Source organism: Anser cygnoides, chromosome 1 (assembly GCF_040182565.1).
Source record: "Anser cygnoides isolate HZ-2024a breed goose chromosome 1, Taihu_goose_T2T_genome, whole genome shotgun sequence".
NCBI lineage: Eukaryota > Metazoa > Chordata > Aves > Anseriformes > Anatidae > Anser > Anser cygnoides.
In genome coordinates, this window is record NC_089873.1 from 111528213 (window position 1) to 111542305 (window position 14093).

Consider the following 14093-nt stretch of genomic DNA (forward strand, 5'->3'; position numbering starts at 1 on the left):
TGTGTACTATACACTTTTTGTGCTTTTAGGAATCCTGCAGTTTATTAACATCCTGAAGTGAAGACATTGGACAGCCTTTACTCTTGATTTTTGGAAAGTGGCTTTAAACACATTCTTAAAAGAAACAAACAAACAAACAAACAAACAAAAGATTATATAATGTTGTGACAGTTTGCTATCTGATTTTGTCTGTTCTGTACCATTTCTGTAATTTACCCCAAGCCTCCTAGCATTAGCTGGTATATGACATGTCAGGGCCAGAATTCATAGTGACTAAAAAAAATTCTTCTTAAAGGAATAGGAGCTTGTTGAAAAACAGTGGCCAGCTTTGTTACAAAACACGAAGTTTTAGTCAGTATTGAACAGACAGTTATTTTTTAATAGCAGTTTTATAAATCTTTTGGAGGCTTTTCTTTATCTATATTTAGACTTAGCTCCCCTCAAAACTCTTTTATTTATCTTCTTTCAACAATGGAACTAATACGAACTTCACAGTTTGCTTATTTCACTTTACTCATATTTTAGTATTCAGTTCCATACAAAGAATGCTAACACTGAAGAACCTAAAAAAGAAAAAAGCTGCACAGAACTGACTCATTTAGGATGAACTTAGTATGGTTTCTGCCTCCCCACTAGATCTTAGTTATCTGCCCTTTTTCTGCCTCAGGCTAAAATGAAAATGACCATCCTGCTTTTAATCCCAGCATTTATCATAGTTTGTAGTTCTGCAAAACCAGATAACAACTCCAGAAAGCACTTAGAGCTAAAAGTGAAAACTGAAGTACGTCAGACTGTCTACAAGTATGACCTGTCTTCTAGAAGTGCAGCCCAGCCACAAAGGATCTATGAGCAGGTCACTGACACAATCTACACTGAAGTCAAGACTGCCCTCAGCTGTGATGGGACAAAAAATCAAGACCATGATTCTGCTGCCTCAAAATGTCCCATGGACCCAGCAAAAATAAAATAAAATAAAATTTGAAGCATCCCTGATAAGATTACACCAGATCCAGGAGAAAGTCCCACAAGACCCTATTGCCACTTATAGTTGCACCTCATCTCTTGTTTTTCCTCTAGGGTATCAAACCCAGATGGCATCAAGGATTTTGAAGTTTCCTTGGGTTTTGCAACATGATGTGCATATTCTCATTGCGCATCACGAAGATCCCATTACTTTCAGTGAATTATTTTTTCCAATTATTGATTTTACAAAAATCATTCCAAAATTAAAATATATATATATAATGCCACAATGGCATTTTAATGACTTAGTAAAGCTGGCAAAGATCTTGGAAATACAAAACTTGCTTAGTTTAGACCATTTTTATAAAGTCAGAAGAGACTTGATGGTGAAGTTCTTAAACAGTTAGCATTTCCTCTGTCTTTAGTTTTTAAATCAAGAATCCATTTTTGATTTTAAAATTATTCTTTCAAATTATAACTTACACCAGAACAATGAAAAGAAACTTTGAAAACTTAAAAATGAAGCTCTAAAAAGTAGTTGATAAAATTACTTCTGAAAAATCTTGTCATATAGAAAAACTGATTATTTTTAGGCAGACTACAAATGATCACGGTCCTTTTCGGGGGGAAAGAAAAAAAAAAAAAAAACATCTAAAGGTAATTCTTGTTTCTTTTCAGGACAACTACAGTTTATATGTTTTCAATTTTACAGATAATTTCAGATTTTCTGTAGCATGTGGATGTGGCCTACATTCCAGTTAAGAAACTGATGAAAGTTTTGTTGACGGCAATTAGAGTTTAGTCAGATGGAAATCTTTACAGAGGACACTGAGATGTTGCTTAAAAATTTACATTAATTCCACGTATTCTTTCACAGAAAAAAATGTGGAAAGCAGCAATGAAAAATATGAGAAAAGACAATGGCATTCATGTAATCCTGAAGAGATTCAAATTACAGTGAGTATGTATATTTTCATACATTTTTACATAGCACTTTATCTGAATGAGAAGGCATATATTAATAGAAAGATTATTTTCCCTGGCTTACATTGGCATTCTCAATAACTTATTCATCACAATTAAGTAACAATTATGAACATGTGGAAAACTTGTCAAACAGTTCTAAACAATGTTTTCTAAATAATCACATAAAGAGGTCATCTGTGGGGTTTTTTTGTCTTTTGTTTGTTTGTTTTTGTTTGTTTGTTTCTCCAGAACATTCAACAAGTCCTCTTTGTCAGTAAATGATGTAGGTACCTACATCAATAATTTCTGGCAAATACATGATGGGTGAAGTCATTTAAAGAGCCATTCTAGAAGTCGAACTAGTCTGGAGGTGGGGATTTATTTGACATAATGTCTCCATAGGAACTGTTCCAGTAGTAAGTGATACAAAATCCTTTGATCTAGCTTCCAAAAATAAATAATGACTCATATAAGTATTCATGTACTTCATTATATGCAAATAACAACTGCAAGAGAGAGAGATTCTCATTCTCAACATCAGTGTGAAATACTTGCCATGAGAATATCACCACTTTTGTAATAACCGTGTCCTGATCAGCAAGTTTGCTTTGAAGAATCAAGTATAATAGACAAAGTAATCATAATGATTTTTAAAAGTATGAGTTTTCTGAAGAAAAATAAATTAATAAATAAATATCTGTATGAGGAAAGTAAATACAGTTGGAGATAGTCTAAGAATACTGCCCTTTGGACACACAAGAACTACAAGTATTAGTGGGCTAAACATTTTTACGTACATATACATTTTGTACCTGCATGCACGCCCATTCATCTAAGATGATGCCTCGAAAAAGTTTTAAAGCTGAATGACTTTGAGGAGTAAGTTATATTTCCAATGATGGGACAGAGAAACAGAGGTTCATTCATGATGGGACAGAGAGACAGAGGTTCCTTCAGACAGTAAATACTTAATTCATGTTTCTGTTTATAAGACCTGAAAGAAAACTGGTCAAAAAAAAATGGAAGCTTCAATTCAAATTTAACTTGAGGGGACAGGTAATACGAGGTAAATGCTAGCTGACAAAATTAAATTCTACACAGTGATTTGGGGGACTGGTCAAACATTCTCTTACGTAACGCATTCAATTAGGAAAATACAAATATATTTTTTTCTACTCTTATTTTCTCCTAATTCCTATGGCTGTATGAAGTAGTTTCTCTCACACAAGATTTTAAAGCTGTTTTATATCTGTCTACCAGCTGAGGTTTCCAGGGCATCTTCTCCATGCTATGTATAACAGGAGCAGTTTCCTGCTTACACAGTGGTAAGAGGCTGGATGGGGAATTTCCTTCCCTGTCATCAATGACAGTAACTTCACAGTTATGCCAGCCTTCACTGTATGCCAGCCCATACAGCAGCTGAACTGGGAGTACTGGCTGTTGTTTCATTCACAATGTGTTCTTGTTACCCAATTATACTTGTAACATTTCTGTTTATTATTTTTGTAATCTTTGACTCTGTCGTGTATTAGTGTCTCTATTTATTCTGTGCAACTAAGGGTACAAAGGTATCCTTAGGAGACAGGAGACAGCTCAGGAGACAGCTCAGAAGACAGAAAACTAAATCTGTAAACTATATATACCTCACATAGTTTATGATAAATAAATGTGAGTTATACTGTGTTTCTGGTGCAGAGTAGCACAGCATATAGTATGGTGATCACTTAGATGATGCAATTCCCAGTTATTCTGAGAACTGTATGTAGTACTGAAATGCTCACTTGGGTAAGCTGTAGCATTGCAGCTTCAGGTCTACAGCTTAAAGTTGCTCACAAATTGATTTAATTACATGCCCTTTTCTTTGCACAGTTTAAAGCTTAAAAAACAAACAAACAACTTTATTTTCATTGTTTGACAGAATTGAAATCTGAAACATACTAGAAATTTTAAACTTCACAACTGATAGACTATGTCTGAGACTTACAGCCTCTACAACGAGCCTTTAAGAAGCAGATAAAATCTAAAGTATGCGTTTAAGGTAGAAAAAATTCAAATACATCCTCAACTAGCTCTCAAATGCCTAATTACAATTTTAATGTCAATTTTGTTAAAGAGTTACTTCTTTTTCACCTTTAGATTGTACTATTGAAAGTTCCAATTTCTCAATGCAAATAATGAATTGTCATACAAAAAGCTCATAGTATCCTTCAATCTTCAATAATAATAAGCCAAAGCAATAGGAAGATTTTTCTAAGTTGGGTTTCCCAAGGCCAAGCATTCTTCTATGAGGTAAGATAGTAAAACAGAGTAGAATTTGGCTCTAAAATGAAGTTTTTTCATTTCCTCTTACTATCAGATAGAAGTTCCTTTGGAAAGTCTTGTACAAAATAAGTACTCTCTTGAAATATTAAAATGCCTTGGAATAAAATCAATTGGATCATGAGTTACTCTCTTTTACTCTGATAAAAAGTAGAGGTGCTATTTCCTACCAGTGTGTAACTGTTAATATCATACATCAATTTGTATTGCTTTTTAACTGGTATTGGAGTGTTTTTTTCCTGCTTTTGATAATAATAATTTTGATAATTTGGTATTATTACCACTGCGTTATGACACTGTTACTCTTCATATATGTATATAGGGTTATATATGTATATATGCGCACAGGCATAAGCTAAAGATCAGGCTTATCCTTCAGTCCTCATTTTCAACATTTACATATTGACCTGAGCTTTGGCTCAATTTTAGAATGAGTTACTTGTCTATTAAGGAAACTCAGGTTTATAGTAACCTTCTCCATTAATTACATGAATAAAATTGCCCAGACTCAATTGCCTACCAACACAAGGCAACTTGTTCTGTGAATTCAGTGATGCAGTATCAGAAAAGTGAAAAAAGTGTTAGGAAAGTACCACTGTAAGCAACAAGACACAGAGGTGATTTTGACACCTGTGAAGCCTATCTCTTAATCAACATGAATTAGAAACAATCTATACAAATTTGGTAATATGCTAAATGATAACAACACTGAACTCCTATGTAACTATGTAACACAGGAGGCTAACATACCCTTATTGTACAGAGATACTGTGTATAGGCAGAGAAGAAAGTGAAATAGAGCATTTCTTCCAGGGTTGATGCAGTCTTACTGTGGTTGTAGTTTTAAACCTCAAGGGGAATAAATACTCCCAATACAATCAAGCTTCATGTATGCTTGGCTTATAAAACAAGATTTCTTTGCCCAATTCCAGAGAGTAAAATGATAAAAAGGACAGGTAACATAAAACCTGCATGCCATATGATAAACTCCAAATTCAAGATACATGAAAGCATGTAAGAAAGAAACAATATTTGACATGTCTTTACAGCTCTGATGCCTGCTGTTATATGATAGTCACACACTTCTGGTGATAGTTTCTCTTTTCTCCTATGCACATGTGGAATATCACTTGCCATTAGAGATGGTGAACATCTTTTCAAACTTTTGACTAAAATTCACATCATATTTTCTACACGTACCTTTGCAGCCACTCTCTGACCGCCTTTATTACATGCAGAGAAAGATCCCCCTTTATTACATGCTGAGGAAGCACACAGAGGGAATAGCCAAAGACAAAGATAACTGAACACCAGAGACTCACCACTATCCTACATTAATACGTAAGGAGGATTGAGCACTTTACCTCTAAAATAACTAACAATTCAAAAGCACACCTTAAAGACAGTATTTTTTTTTCCAGTTTCTCTCTCTTCCTTCTCATTACCACCCTTTATTTCACCTCCTTCCCTTCATAGCTCCCTCTCTATTATTTTCCTATCTACAAGGTAAAATAATTTGGAGGACTGCAATCACAATATTATACTTCCAGTTATATATAAAACACTTGGATATCTTCTAGCAAAACCTTCCATGCTTCATTTTATCACCTGTGAAAAACACCATTACAAGACCCACACTTGATAACTTGTGGAAGAAAATTTGGCATTTAACTTTCCAAATGAGGAGGTAAGCCAACTTACAATATTAAACACACATGGCATGTTAATAGCAACAACAGATAATCTAGCTGTACAAAAAAGCATGGCATAAAGCGCAAATAGAATTCAAGTCTTTACTAGTAAAATCCCAATCCAAGCTTAACTAAAGAAAAAAATATGAGTCATACCCTACAGTTATTATTAAACTTTATTATATTATTAAATATTTTTATACATGACTAAAACTCTCACTAAACGTAACATTGATGTGATAATAAAATTCATAAAAACTTTGCTCCTTTTTTCCCTGATTGGTTTCCATACACTTTTCTCACCAATCTCTTTTTATTTATCCTGCAGTAGTGATATGGACATAAATGAAAAAATCCCAAACACCTGTTGTTTTTATAATGTATTTTAAATTAATTTTCATTTGCCTTCTGAAAAACATCCTGGAAACATGTAGGTGCTGAAATCCAGATATTTGGCACACAGCTGAATCAGATGCAGGTGGAAATTAGCAGTGTGTATTTTCCTAAAATGAGTATTTACTTTCTCATAATTGCAAACAGCTTAGTCTTAATAAAGAAACATTCGCTCTTCTGAGTGGATATTTACTTTACACTTGAAACTGGAACTTGCAACTTGAGGGCTTTACTAATGTAAAAGAACCCAAAGATTTTTTGAAAGCCTGGCTTTTGGTGCTTAGACCACATGAGTGCTTGACCATACTTCTTTACTGGAGATTCTCTTTTAGCTTTCCTGGTTGTGCCTTTGATGGCCTGAGCCCTTCCGAGAGCTGCTTATGGCCAGAGACCACAAAGCACATGCCATGTGGGGACTTTTGGTCACAGGTAGCAGGCAGCAGCAGGGAGGTCCCAGGTAATATATCATCCCGCTGGACAGGAAGCCTGCTCCTAACCAGGGCAGGTTAGCCAGCACTGTCAGTTTTCCTTCCCTAATTCCATACTGAGCTCCCCAATAGCCTCAGCACCATCAGAGCTCCAGAGCTGGGGAGTCACCAGCAACTGAAAGGCCTCACAGGATACTCTTGAGTAGCATAAAATATAAAGCTACTTTTCTTTGTGGATAAGGCATATTAAGCAAATTATGCAAGAATCTGAAACATGCTCTTGCATTATGAGAACTTTGAAGTGGCAGCGCAGATATTGAACATCAACTAAAACATCAGGAAATAGAGTCAAAAAAAAAATAAAGAAAATATCTGGTACTAACAGTACTAGTCTTCAGTGGTATCCTACCTATTAAAAATTTGATGTCTGTTGGTGTGGACAAAGTGAACTACAAAATTTGTGTTTGTTTCTATTTGAGACAAACATGTCTTGAACTAAATGGAAAGCTGCAAAGCTGACATACCAAGATTATCACTGATGATAACACGAGCACTCAGAAACATCACTGCTTGTCTGAGACATGAGAAGGAGCAGAAAGGATGATCAGTAAAACTACAGCAGGAAAGTACAGCTGCACTTCTTGGCAGTGCTTTTCAAGTTTCGCTGTACTACAACCTGGTTCTGTTACAAAAGAAAATGTCAGTTTTTTCCTTCCTATCTAGCAACAAAACTGTGCAATTAGTTTTAAAAGAAATAGAGCACTTGTAAGAAAAACTGTGTTGAATGGGGTACATACAAAGAAAGCAATATAACACATGCTTGAAATTAGCTTTTTATAGCATTTATCAATAAAAGAAAGTCTAAACAATACAAGAGTAGATAAGAAAACAGAAAAAAATATATATAAGCATACCCACAATTATGGACTTTGTTCTTGAAATCACAAGTCCTGAATTAGGGGTAAACCAGGTACTTGTACTCCAAGTAGCTGTGAGACCAACTGATACTCAGTTCCTTGCTCTAGAATGCAAGATGCCCAGAAAAGATTAATCTTCTAATTTACCATTCCCATTTCTCTCTCATACAAGCAGGAACACTGAATGTGAATTCTGTGCTTCTGCAGTAGGTAGGTACCTGTGTATATATAAAGAGAATAATGCGCACCAGGTGGAGCTTGCCATTACAGCCAGGGCAGAGATCACTGACCTTCTTACTGGGCACAACCAAGTGGGGCAGGCATGGGGCAGTCACACCCCTGCAGGTCCTGCAGGCATGGGGTAGACACTGAGGACTCTAAGAACACAGGACAGCCCATAATTTTATTGAGTTTTCCTTGCCTTGCCTTTGTGTCCAATGAACTAAATTAAACTTGATAGAAAAAGGGGGAATGGTTTTAAACCAAAAGAGGATAGATTTAGATTAGATATAAAGAAGAAATTCTTCACTCGGAGGGCGGTGAGGCACTGGAACAGATTGCTCAGAGAAGCTGTGGATGCCCCAGCCCTGGAGGTGTTCAAGGCCAGGCTGGACAAGGCCCTAGGCAACCTAATCTAGTGGGTGGCATGTCAGACCATGCTGGATGGGGCAGGGGTGTGGAATGGGGGGGATTCTATGATACCTAATACAAAACCAGACTGTTTATCAGTAGTGTGAACCTATGATCGATATTAAATATTGACCGATATTGATATACAATAGTTGTTAAAGGAGGTCACGTTTCTGATTCTTAATAATATTAAAGCCTACCAATCTTGACTTAAAGTCACAAGTTCTCTTATTTTTCTGCCATTTTCCAAAAAAAAAAAAAAAAAAAAGTCAGAAGCTATTTGAATGATGTCTGGTTTGTCTATAAAGTAGAAAACTGTACTGTCAAATGAAACAGAAGTTCTTCCAAAAAATTATTACTAGATAAACAAGGCTGGGGATAACTTGTGAGTTTCAGAATCACAATACTGTGGATTTTTTTTCAAGCAATTTGAGGCACTCAAGAATCAGCAGGACTTTACAAATCATATCAGAAATTGAACTGTGAATTAATTCAGAACACATTACCATTGGAATAAAAAACTTTAAAATTTTAAATTAGCCCTCATCTGGAAATTTAACACCACTTAAACATTCATCCCTGAGCAGCAAAACGATCGTTATTTAATGGCAATATACCTGAAGTTCATAATTCTATATATCATCAATAAAAGAGGAACAAAAATGTAATTTAACTGGACTACTTCCCTTAAATGTTATATGTACTAAAGTGATTCAGTTTTTACGTAGAGCAAGAATAACACCTCTTCATGTTTGACCTTTTCAGTCTGAACAACTTAATTTAAAATCCTATTTTAAAAAGTGCATTTATCCTTCTGCCCTTTGGGTAGAATTCACACAGAATAAGTCACCACTCTTCCACTGTACTTCGTTTCACAGATATGCTTTGGGGAAGGGCACTCCTGACATTGCCTTCGCACATGAGGCAACAAGGCACAGACAATGGCTGTTAGAACCAGACTTCGGCATCCTGGTTCTGTAAACACCACCAGCAGCATTTCATAGATGAGTGGCCTTGTTAGCTTGTATTTTAGGAAACCATATTGTAGGTCCTTACGAATAGGAAGAGTTGTTTGAAGCAATAAGGATTTCCTTCATCCGCCACTTAGAAGTTACAAAGACTGATCTGAAGGCCACAGAAAGGAAGAGGATGCAATCTTATTGGAAAGAGACCACTGAAAGATAAAATCCCAGATTAAAACAATCAGATTAAGATTTTGGTCACCTGACAAACTAATATTAAATTATTGGCAGCTAATTTTTCACATAACTCTTTTTGTTTTTCATGACTTAATGTTCAGTCTCTGAAAAGACATTAAAAGGAAGAACACATTATTCAAATAACAATTATTAAGATTAATAACATTATTCAAATTATAATTTTTCAAGTGCCATTGGAAAAGGAAAAAAAAAATCAATGACAGGATAAAAAAAAAAAAAGCATAATGGAAAGTGAGGTAAGGCATACAGACCTGGCTCTGTCTACCCTTCATTCCTGTACCTGCCTCAGGCAACTGCAGCTCATGAGTGACTTCTACAGTTTTCCTCCCTCTTTCAACTTGCACTTTGCTCACATGGCATGGCCCTGAAGACAAAATCTATATGTGAAATCCCTGAAGTTATTAAAGTACAGCTGTATGAGGGACATTTTCTTTTGTTGGATACATTTTTTTTTCTAAAATCACATATAAATGTTTAATTTTTAACATAGAGAATACTTGGAAAAAATAAAAAATAAAATTATTTTTCCATTAAGTAGTATACACTAATTTTACATTGTAAACATTAATGAAGACTTACTCTGTTATACAGAGACCACAGAAAAGAAGGATTGACATTTTAAAAATATTCTGAAGTAAAGGTCAAGGATAGCGTCCCTTCTATAACTGACTGAATAGACACTTTAAATTCCTGAAGCCATATAACCACTGGAGTGGATCTTCTTCAATAGCTTAAATTTACTATCCACCTGAAGAGGAATTATTTTGTTATTTATTTTGTTATTTTGTTATTTATTGATCATCCACTGTCTTTTGTATGTTGATAATTGGTATGTATAACAAAGCAGCTTCCTTGTACTATTCATTACATTGTCAGCATATTGGATGTGTTTCTCAGCCAATGTGAAAGCCACAGTTCATTCTAAATGAGGTGCAATTAATTGAAATTTGTCATTTTTTATAATATCTGGACTACAAGAATAAATCTGTTTCTAGATAATGGTGTGTGTAAGGCACCACAGTGACTAATCTGGGCATAGTCCTGATGTCACTAAAGCAGGTCCAAGACTTCACTCTGCCCTTGTTTTCCTCTAGTATGATGGGTCACCTTTTTACACTTGGCCAACTCAACAGAGGTGCTGTACTTCATATCGGTAGAATTTGATTAAAATATAAACATCAAATGTGGTATCTAAATATCCATTTCTAGTACCTAATTGCCAAAATCACTCTGTTGGACTAAGCAGTTTTGAATGCTTACCTAGTAGTATTTCTCTCCCAGTGTTTCTCTCTGCTTACACAACAAAACACGTTACTGATTTTTGTCTGTGTCTAAATCATAGTTCCTCTTTAGGAATATGTTCCCTTTGCTTAACTAGATGCTGTTAAGTAGAAACACTGTAAGGTTATTATGAACATTTAGAGTTTTTATTTGCTGTTGAGTTAGCACCTCAACTGCAGGTTTGCAAGGCTCGTTGTTGATAAGGGAGCGGTTATGCTGCGTAGCTGGTGTAAAGTAAGAATAATTGTCACAAATATCCAAAGTTTTAGCTTTTGAATGTGGTCAGAATGAAGCAGATCTTTTCAGAAGCTTGAGCAGTTAAATTAATCAAATGACCACAGATTTTATATATAAGACCCATTCTTTTTGACAAATCTGATTCTTCAGTGCTTTAGTACTGGAGTGCTCATTTGTTGGCTTTTTCTTGCTTCTGTTTTTGCTGTTTCCCCATTCTGTATGCACAACATCTAGTACCCATCCTGCCATTCACTCTTCCTAAATTCATAGTGCTCTGCCCTGCCCTTAAAATATTATTAATAGCATCTGGAAGTGTCATGGCAAGCCGCAATGAATCCTCAATGGATTCCAAAAATCAACTGTGAGAAGACAACGCATTCCTTGCAGCTGCCTAGGCTGCCTAATAATAAAAAGATGCTATATATTTGTGGGAAATGGACAGAGATTTAAACCCCATTTTCAGTAAGCACTTCAGATAGCAGCAAGCTTTGGTTGTAACCAGTCAGTAGCCTAAATGGTTCACATCCCTTTAGCTTCCTGAATATCCATATCCCATTACTTATTCTCTATGATAAGTAAAAACTCACTTTGTTAGTGAGTTCATTTCTGTATGTTACTTGCCAAATTTAATAATAATGAACCTGTGTAATGTGTATTTTGTGAGTTTAGAGATTATGTTCACAGTAGCTGTTTCATTTTTCCATAAAAGTGAATAAGATATAATATAGTACAGTACAGTACAATACAATAGTTCAGTTTAAAATACAAAGACCATCTAGTCCAACTGCCTGACCAGCTCAGGGCTAACCAAAAGTTAAAGCACATTACTGAGGGCATTGCCCTAATGCCTCTTGAACACTGACAGGCATGGGGGCATCAAACACCCCTATAGGAAGCCTGTTCCAGTGTTTGACCACCCTCACGGTAAAGAAATATTTCCTAATGTCCAGGCTGAACCTCCCCTGGAACAGCTTTCCGCCATTCCCACATGTCCTGCCATCGGTGACCAGGGAGCAGAGGCTGGCACCTCTCTCTCCACTTTCCCTCCTCAGGGAGTTGCAGAGCAATGAGGTCGCCTCTCAGCCTCCTCTTCTTCAGGCTGGACAACCCAAGTGTCCTCAGCCTCTCCTCACAGGACATGCCTTCCAGCCCTTCTACCAGCTTCGTTGCCCTCCTCTGGATGCTTTCAAGGACCTTAACATCTTTTTTATATTGTGGAGCCCAGAACTATACACAATATTCAGGGTGAGGCCAACACTAGTTGGCTAGATAGTAGGACAATCACCTCTTTTGACCTGCTGGCTGTGCTGTGCTTAACGCACCCCAAAATGCAGTTTGCCCTCCTGGCTTCCAAGACACATTGCTGGCTCATGTTAATCCTGCTGTCAACAGTTCTCTTTAAAAATCTTTATACTGAAAAATAGAATGACAGTGCTTTCGATTAAATGAGCCAGATCTTCAGCTACAGAAGGATAACTTTATTTCACTCCAGTGGGAGAAAGTTGTTCAAAAGCCAATTCCCCTGACCTAGAGGATCTTCCTTGACTTCATCTCTCCTGTTGGACTTTTCCACTTTGTAATTAAACATTCACTGGGTAAGAGGGAAATAAAGAATAATGAAGAAAGGAAAAAATAAGCCCTTTGTAGAGGTTCCAGTTTTCTGGTCCAAGGAATATTTAATTATTTAGACAAAGTGGAACTACTTCTCTGGAGAGGCTGAGAGAGTTCCATGGTGTTTCAGTCCAATAGAAAAAAATTGACAGAGGAAACCCAGTGTATAAATCTCAGTAAGGGAAGAGGTATCTTCTTAGCTGTTTCAAACAACATAAATAAAATTATATTTACTAACTGAGTTGAGAAGGAAAAGTTGATTAGAAAGTTCATTGTCCTTGTTCAGATGTTTCACATTTCTTTAGAGTTATTACTCTATTCTTAAATTAGTCAGGTAGCCATTAGGGAAGGAAAGCTTTAATGCACTTGTTTTTGTAACATATATGGTATATTTGTTGTGATGACTTGTCTTAAATTATTACACAAAATTTTCTAATCTTTAGCAAAGCCTGAGAAGGATGCATCCTGAAAAAAAAAGGACGATATTTCTCACAGGAGAGAGATTTTTAAGGAAGGGTGATTAAGTAGTTATGTTACATACAGTGTGTACCTTTACCAGTGACATGTGCTGAATCCAGCTGATAGGTCAAATACACAAGTGAAGTTTTAATGAAAACAGATGCCCACAGGATCCTAGAGCAGCTGCATCTGCCCATTGTTCCATGTGTAGAACATCTTCCCATTGCTTCGCAGTGCTGCACTCCCCCACTTCCAAGAAACTAGGGGCCTCTTAAAACAAGGTTGAAAGGAGAACGTCTTGCTAGTCAGCTGGCAACATATCTGCATTTTTAAGCTAGCCTGGATACAGCAGAGGAGAGCTTAGATTTTGCTATGTGACTGACCTCTCTTAGCCAAGTTCATAGCAGTGTGAGCTATCAAATATGACAGACTCTTGGCAAACATTTGCATGCATTTGGCCAGAACCTCTTCTAAGCCCAGCTGGGATCAATTAAACTAAATAATAGTTCTTGCAATAACTAGTTCCTACCACACTCTTCAGAAATTGCTTAGTGTTCAAATGTAAATACTGTTAAGTTCATACCTTGCTTACCCTTCCCCCATTTTGCAGAAACTGTGACAGAAGTTCAAACCTAAGATTTTTAAAGCAAGCTCTTAAAGATTGAATAAGAAAGAAACATAATATGTACAGGCATGCATTCTTGTCTTCTTATTTGCCATGAAGAATTCTATTCTGTTCTTGTAATATCCCAAATACATATTAATATATATATACATATTAATCTCATTAAATGGATATCTCATTAAATGGAGTATCTCATTAAATGTTTAGTAAAATGAGTTTAGCTAAACTCTTCTCAAATCCTGCCTTCCACTTTTGGACGATTTGATCAAAAAAGCATGTGTTGTGCTATAACTCAAGCATTTCCAGGGCCTGATAATACATTAGGACAAGATTTTTTCTAAGTTTTTCTTAGT